General features: G+C 45.5%; 1 protein-coding gene across 2 annotated transcripts in view; it reads right to left on the reverse strand.

Annotated features, from left to right (window-relative positions):
- ARID1A (AT-rich interaction domain 1A) overlaps positions 1 to 6,397 on the reverse strand; it is an 84,268-nt gene extending 77,871 nt beyond the window's left edge. The window contains exon 1 of one of the 2 annotated variants that reach the window (XM_042793590.1): positions 6,283 to 6,397. The gene's annotated coding sequence lies outside the window, so the exon portion shown is untranslated. Of the gene's footprint in view, positions 1 to 5,938; positions 6,175 to 6,282 lie in introns of those variants that run through there. The other variant, XM_042793591.1, reaches the window with a different exon arrangement.
- Positions 6,398 to 7,051: the final 654 nt, after the last annotated feature.

Consider the following 7,051-nt stretch of genomic DNA (forward strand, 5'->3'; position numbering starts at 1 on the left):
TCTAAAGTAAATATGGAAGGAGTGGAGGAAAAAAGGACAGAGTTTGCAGGTGCCAGCAAATATATTCATCAAACACTCTTTGTATCGAAAAGAACACCCCTCAACTCCCAACTATTTCAGAATTGTAATCAATAAGTAATGAAGACATTATAAAAGAGCTAATAGTAGAAAATAACCCTGTATTGAATAAAGACAAGATGAATTGTTTAAATTAGGCAGAAGACCAAACAAAGAGCAGCTTGGTAACTAATCAGAAGAGTTCCTGTCGTCAAAAGCAGCCACAGCACAACTGTGGGGTTAGGAAGAAATGAAGCCTGCATGTTAGCATCATTTGGTACAGAACCCGCACTCCAAGTCATATGAATTATTGTGGCTGCACAGATTGCTGTCTGGTAGCCCTGTCTTCTATAATATAGCCTGAAAAACTAGCGAGTAGATTATGACATATCTGTGTGTCATAGCAGAGTCTGGGTGAAGACCAAGGAGCTACTTCTAATCTGTTGATAAAAAGTTATCAATAACAGACCAATACTGTTAAATGGAAGCCACCAAATATGACTCTAAGGTAGAGGGTATTTAAGGGTGAAGGGAGGCACACTTGAGAACTGGGGCTGCAATTCAGTTGAAGGAATAGTTGGAAAACTGTAGCTATTCTAAACATTTGTATTTCAAATAGTCATTAGAAATTAGGAAAAAAAGCAGTGCTTCCTCTTTTCCTGCAGGATTTGTTCTAGCCAGTGACAGGCCCATGAAATACATCACTAATTTATGAAGTTGTTAGAATTCATCCCAATTAATATTCTACCAAATATGGGAGGCAGGGGGAAGGAGAAACTAGTGGCCTAGTGTTACAAAAGTACCTACATTCAGAAGTTGAAGAGCATTTTCTTTGTTTGCGCCAAAAATATTGCAATCTTAAGGATGTCTTAACATGTCTCCATCTCCAACAGAAAAGCCAGGTGAGAGGGATGCTGAAATGTGGATGGCAAGGGTGCAGAGTTTGGTTGACAAGTCTTTGGAATTGCAAAGATGAACAGCTGGGCCGCAGATTCTCTTAACATGTCTGCTTACTAATCACCAAAGGTTAAATTCAGTTAATAAAACCTGGGAAGCTGAAGAGCTGCTGATTTCTGAAGTGGCCCTTCCATGCAGCTGCAGAGAATACTGCATCAGTGTCAGGAAGTAACATGTCTTGTTCTGCGAACCGAGAGAGCGCGCTGAGAAGACACCAAAGTGCCCAACAGCCTGTCTGCAGCTAGTGAAAAATATCATTGCATGCTGAGCATCAGAAAAAGCATAACGGAGAGAAAATGGCAGCCCTGTATGCAAAAGACAACATTAAAGAAATAGGGGACAACTATCTAAATACAGTGCCTGATTGCTGAGCCCATGGAAGTCACCCTCGTGGTGCTCCCTCCATCATGAAGATGCATTTGGTGACAGGTGGCTCTCTCGCTTTGTCTCATGCCAAGCACATTTCCATAGCAGAATACCACAAAGGTCATTGAGTCTAAATCACAACTATTCTCATTTTGTATCTTCTTCTGCCCCAAGTTCAATTTGTCTAGGTGATTTATGAGGTGAACTCTGGCTATGCAAGGCTTCTCTCCTTCTGAATGGAGGAACAATTCAGATAAGAAACAAATCTCTTCTGAGTTAATAGAGGAAACTGGACTTAACTGCATTTACTAAGGTATTTATTATACATCTAGGCCAGATGAAGCTTAGCACATTTAATACATATAAAACTGCAGATAACTGCTAGGAAGAGCAGAAAACTAACAAAACAGATTCACAAGTTTCTTAATAATTTAAATGAAGCCACTAAAGTGACCGAAAAGCAGGAACTGCTAGCAATAGTAACAGATATCTATCAATTCCAGCTTGCTGCTTATAGCAACACACATGAATTGAGAAACAGTTGGCTCTACATCCCCTCAGATACCCTCAGGCTGAGGGACTGCTAAATTGTAATCAATGTGACTACATAACCCCCAACAGGCACTGACTACTCTGTAGCTGTTGATTTCATAAACTGTCCTGAGGTTCTTTGTCGCGAAAGACATTGTATATAATCGCAGAAGAAAGGAGACTGTAACTTACGGGCCTGGTGCTGTGAAAGACCCCTGTTCCTTGATGACTCAGCAGTTCATGGGGGATCATCAGCACTTTGTAGACGGGAGCCCAATGCTAAGAAATAATTTGCAAAAAATAAATCTCTATGGTATAACTTCAATTTATCAGTTTGGCAAAGACCATGCACAGAATTCTTAAAAAGCAGTGAAATCACAGAATTAAAAATTTTAGGCGTAAAACCCATTATTAAGTCATCCAAGTCCATTTACAATTATTGATGGTAAATCCATCTACTCCAGATGGGAAAAGGTCACTCTCTTCTTTTTCCAGGGCAAGTCTATGAATAATTTGAGTGATTAAAGCTCAAAGCAGGTGTGAAAATGAAAAAGACCAGGAAAACACATGGGAAAGAAACCACACTCACATGCAGATACTTAGCTTTCATTCTGGAATCAAAAAAGGAACCTTCCATTCCCCCCAGTCCACACAGCCACAAAATACAAATGAGTTTGTACATTTTTTACAAAAGAGTTGTCACATTTAAAAGCACACTGAAATCTTATTTTTACTTTTTCGGTCTTCCTTCTTCCATCGGAGATGACCTAAATTTTGAGCTGAAGCATTCACAGAATCCTTGCTTGGAATATAAAACAACAGCAGAAACATCAGGCTGCAAAAGAGGCAAAATAATAGGAGGGAAAATTACAGTGAAGACCTCCCTGAATAACAGGAGGTCACAAACACTGCAGAAATAGATGCTGAAGTAGTACTATCCAGAGACAGTGGACACAAAGTGATTGCATTTACAGAAACCTAGCAGAAGACAGGTGGGCAGGATGTGAATCTAAGCAAACAGCCACAGTTCTGGGAATACCCAACAGTTTTCAGAATTTTCCCTCAAATATATCGCTGTATTCTTTGTGCAAAAAAATGTCAGAGATACCAAAATCCAAGAGTCTCCTGTTACAAAACAATAAAACTTGAAAGCTGTCGAGGAAAGTATTCAAATGAAATTAAACAGCTTCAGAAAGGGGCAGAGGCTATGTTGTACATGCTAAAGAGAAAAATGTATGAAAAACACATATACGACCAGGTAATCAGTAGTATAGAGTACTGAACACTCATGCAACTTATTATTTAAAAAAAAAACCCAAATGTACTCACAAATACATTTATTTTGTTTTATTTTATCATTTTAAACAGTCAACAGAAACTAAGATTATAATCTGTGCCTTTTTAAAATTCCATTCAACAGATGTTCATAAACAGGCTTGAGCCAAATTTCAGTTCCCCAAAAGGATATTCAGTCAGAGAACTTTTACAAATGGATGATAAAGTCCCACTTTTTTCCCCTGTAATTATTGCTTTTCTGAGACATCAAATCCTCTCTTAGCCTCATTACAAGTTCCCACCAGCATAAAACATATTTTTCATTTCCATTTCCTATAGTATTGTTTTCCAAAAATGGCACTGATGTTCCCAGCACAAGGCAACCCTCCTTCACTCCTTTTTTATGTCATCTCCTCAACATGATATGAAGCGATTGTCTCAGTGACAAGGCTCTGTTCTTTAAAAAGATGAAAAAAATCCAACTGGCACTAATAAACATTTACTTAATGTACAGAAGAAGGAATTCAACAATTAAGTATGAAAATTACAGAAAAAAAAAAAAAAAGGTGTTTGCAAAGGCAAAGCTGTTAAGAATTTCAGTCATTTTTAAGAGAATGACTGCTCAATAGCTCCTTTTGGGACACAGTGAGATGACTTCTTTAAAAGTATGGTCTGGAAATACCCCCAAATCACTGGAATTATAACTCACTTGAGGATTTAAGATGCAATACAAAATTAAGAAATATCAGGACACATAATGAAAATGGTGGAATGGAAACAGTGTTGCACTTACTTGTCTATGTTAAAAGGGGAAGGGGGGTCTGAAGTGAAAGGTTTAATTTTTACTTAATTACTCTTAGTGTTCACTGGGGACTCCTTCCAAAATGTATTTTATATTTGGACCTAATGCAAGCAGAATTCAGCCTTGATCTTATTCCTTATGACAATATGTTTCTTAAATTAGAAGTCCCACAACTAGAATGTTGACACCACTGCTAATGTTCCTCCAGCACCAGAGAGTCTCTTATGTGTTATCAATCTATTAATTCTGAAAGCAGATAGCATTGGGAAAAAAAAAAAAAAAAAAGAAAAAGAAAAAGAAAAAAAAAAGCTTGCTTAAAATAAAATTTAAAAATCCAGAAAATAATACTTTGTAGGCTTGTAGCATCTTTCATCCAAGGATTTCAACGTATTTTGAAATATGAAGTCTCAAAACACTTTAAAAAAAACCCCCAAACCCACCCACTTTAAGGTATTTTGAAAATGATAATACACTAATTGAGTGAGCATCCACCTGTGATGCAATTACAAGAGTCTCCTTACTGCAGCATTTCACACATATTCAATCCACCTTCTGGTTACAGCTTACAAGTTTGTGGTATGTAGAAGGAACAGCAGAGCTGGTTAAAGATTTTCCCTTGCTTCACATTCTCTGCAAGCTTCTCATTAACTCATACATGACTTTAATCAGTGCTGCATGTATCAGGACTGGTCTGGAAAAAAACCCCTCACTCAATAAAATATTATTATAACCATGAATTAGTAAAGAAAAAGGCGACCTTTCTAAAGTGACTGCTGATTTTCCTATACAAAGGGTTAAACCGACCTTCACTGATCCAGAAGAGGTAATAAAATAGAACTTTAAGGACAAAAATGGAGCACTTCAAGAGATTATTATGAAGAGCTACATTCAAGATGATAGAAGACAAAACCTTATTCTTAAAGCACAGATGCTTCTAAAACAAGAGATCACACGTTTTAAAAAGCACACTACCAACCCTGTATAATGAATAAGCAAAACGAGGGGAATCAGTTTTTCCTTGCAGGGCTGTGGAGCTCAGAGGAAAGGGGGCATTCACTCGATGTGCTAGCAGAGCCAGATGCATGCTTTGCACTTATGCAGGGCTGTGGAGCTGGTATTGGTTGGTAGGGGGGGAGAAAAGAGAGTAAGCCTGAGAAAAACCCATCAGAGCTCCTGTCCTCCCCTTTCAGCGTTAATGGGAGGGATACAAGTCTATGGGAGCTGCAGTGGGGGATGGGGCTGGCAGAGGGGGTGGGGAGAAGCAGAGCAAGGCCTTACAATCATCAGCAGCTCTTGTTCTCCTCTCCTTTCAGCGTTAACAGGAGGATGTGAAGCTCATGTAGCTGGGAATGGGATGGGGGAAGCAGAGCAGGATCATAGTTTAGCTTTTGTCCTCTCTCCACAGGGTTAATAGGAGGACACGGAGCCTGTGTAACTGGGATAGGGGGAGGGGATGGGGGGGTGTTAAGGCCTTAGATCAGAGTTTCTTGCCCTGCTCTCCCCGCAGGGTTAACGGGAGGATGCGAAGCTCTCGTCTAGGGGCAGCTTTCGGATTTGTGGGGTCCTGTGCGAAGTCAAACATCCGGGGGGGGGGTGTGTGTGTGCGGGAGCCAGGGCAAACTTCCCTAAACGTGGCGGTGTGTTTCGGCGACTCGGAGGCCTGCTTCTCCAGAAAAGAGCCATTAAGTTGCCCGTGGGTTGACTGTGGCCATCGGTGGAGTGGGGTGAGCCCAGCTCCTTATCTGGAGGGCGCAGGAAGCCCGGCCCCCCCCCCCCCCCCCCCCCCCCCCCGATCCCCGGTGCTGGGTGAGGGCCGGCGGGAGGGCCCAGGTGTGCTGAGAGAAACGCGGGCCCTCAGAAAAGGGGGGAGGAAACCCGAACACGGGTGGTGGTGGTGGGGCGAAGGGGCAGCCTCAGGGCCCGTGTGGAAACTGCTCCGAGAGCGCTCACCTGCCAGGACGACACGGCGTCGCGTGAGGCGGGGGTGTGGGGGTGAGTGCTCCGAGGCACGACCCCAGACCCTCGCCTTAAACCAGGGGGAAAGTTTCCCCGAAGTTTGCCGCTCGCCCCGTCGCGGGGGTGGGGGGGCGCTGGCGGCTCCCGGCCGCCCCCTCAGCGACACCCCCGCGGGAGGGGGGAGGGGGCGCGGTTCCCGGCTCCGCGCCGCGTTTTCCCGCTCACCCCCCTCCCTCGCGCAGAGCTCCCCGGGCCTCCTCACTCCTCCGCGCCTACCAGATCCATCCGCCGGAGCCGGCGCTTGTTTTTTTTCACCTCCCCTCCCCCTTCCCCCTCACCGTTTCCTCCTGACTTATCCCGGCCGAGGCCGCGGGGTGAGGGCGGGAGCGATAAAGATTTCTCTCCCCTTTTCCGTAACGGTGTCGCGCTGAGGGAGAGTGGGACGGCGCCTTTTGCTGAGCGAGGGGAGGAGAGGTGGTTGGGACTACTTGGCGTTCCTGCCACGGTCTCGGCGGAAGGAGCTCGCTGTGCGAGAGGCTGAGCGGTGCTGCGGCTCTTCTCAGCGCTTCCTGGAAACTCCCGCTTAGGAGTGAGGGCGGGGGGGGGGGGGGGGGGGGGGCGGGAGAGAAAGAGTCCCAGGCCGGGAGCAGGGAGGGGTGCGGGGGGCCACGGCGCAGCCCCCCTCCCCGTCCCCGCACCGGGGACACGCACACGCTGCCCGGACAACCGCTCCCCCTCCCCCGTGCCCGCTGACACCCCTCAAACCGCTCCCCACCCCCCTCTTCCTGTGCAGATGGAGCGCGAAGTGAGGGATAAACTCCCTTGTAACCGCCGGGGAGGGGGAAGACAAGACACCCCTTTTCTCCCTCCTGACCTGGGGAACGCCCCTCAGTACCCCCGAAAGAGGGGGATGGGGGTGCGGGAGAACGTGACGGGGTGGTTGGGGGATGAAGAGCGCTTCATCCCGGCCTCGGCAGGGAGGGGAGAAGCAGCCTGAGGGAAGGGGAGCGGGGGGGGGGGGGCGGGCAAGGCAGCAGCCCTACAAAACTGTTCCTTTTTCCCCCCGTGTTTTCTCGGGCTGGGGGTAACGTCCCCCCGCGGGTGGGT

This window comes from Tyto alba, unplaced genomic scaffold (assembly GCF_018691265.1).
Source record: "Tyto alba isolate M040663 unplaced genomic scaffold, T.alba_DEE_v4.0 Super-Scaffold_20, whole genome shotgun sequence".
Classification (NCBI taxonomy): Eukaryota; Metazoa; Chordata; class Aves; order Strigiformes; family Tytonidae; genus Tyto; species Tyto alba.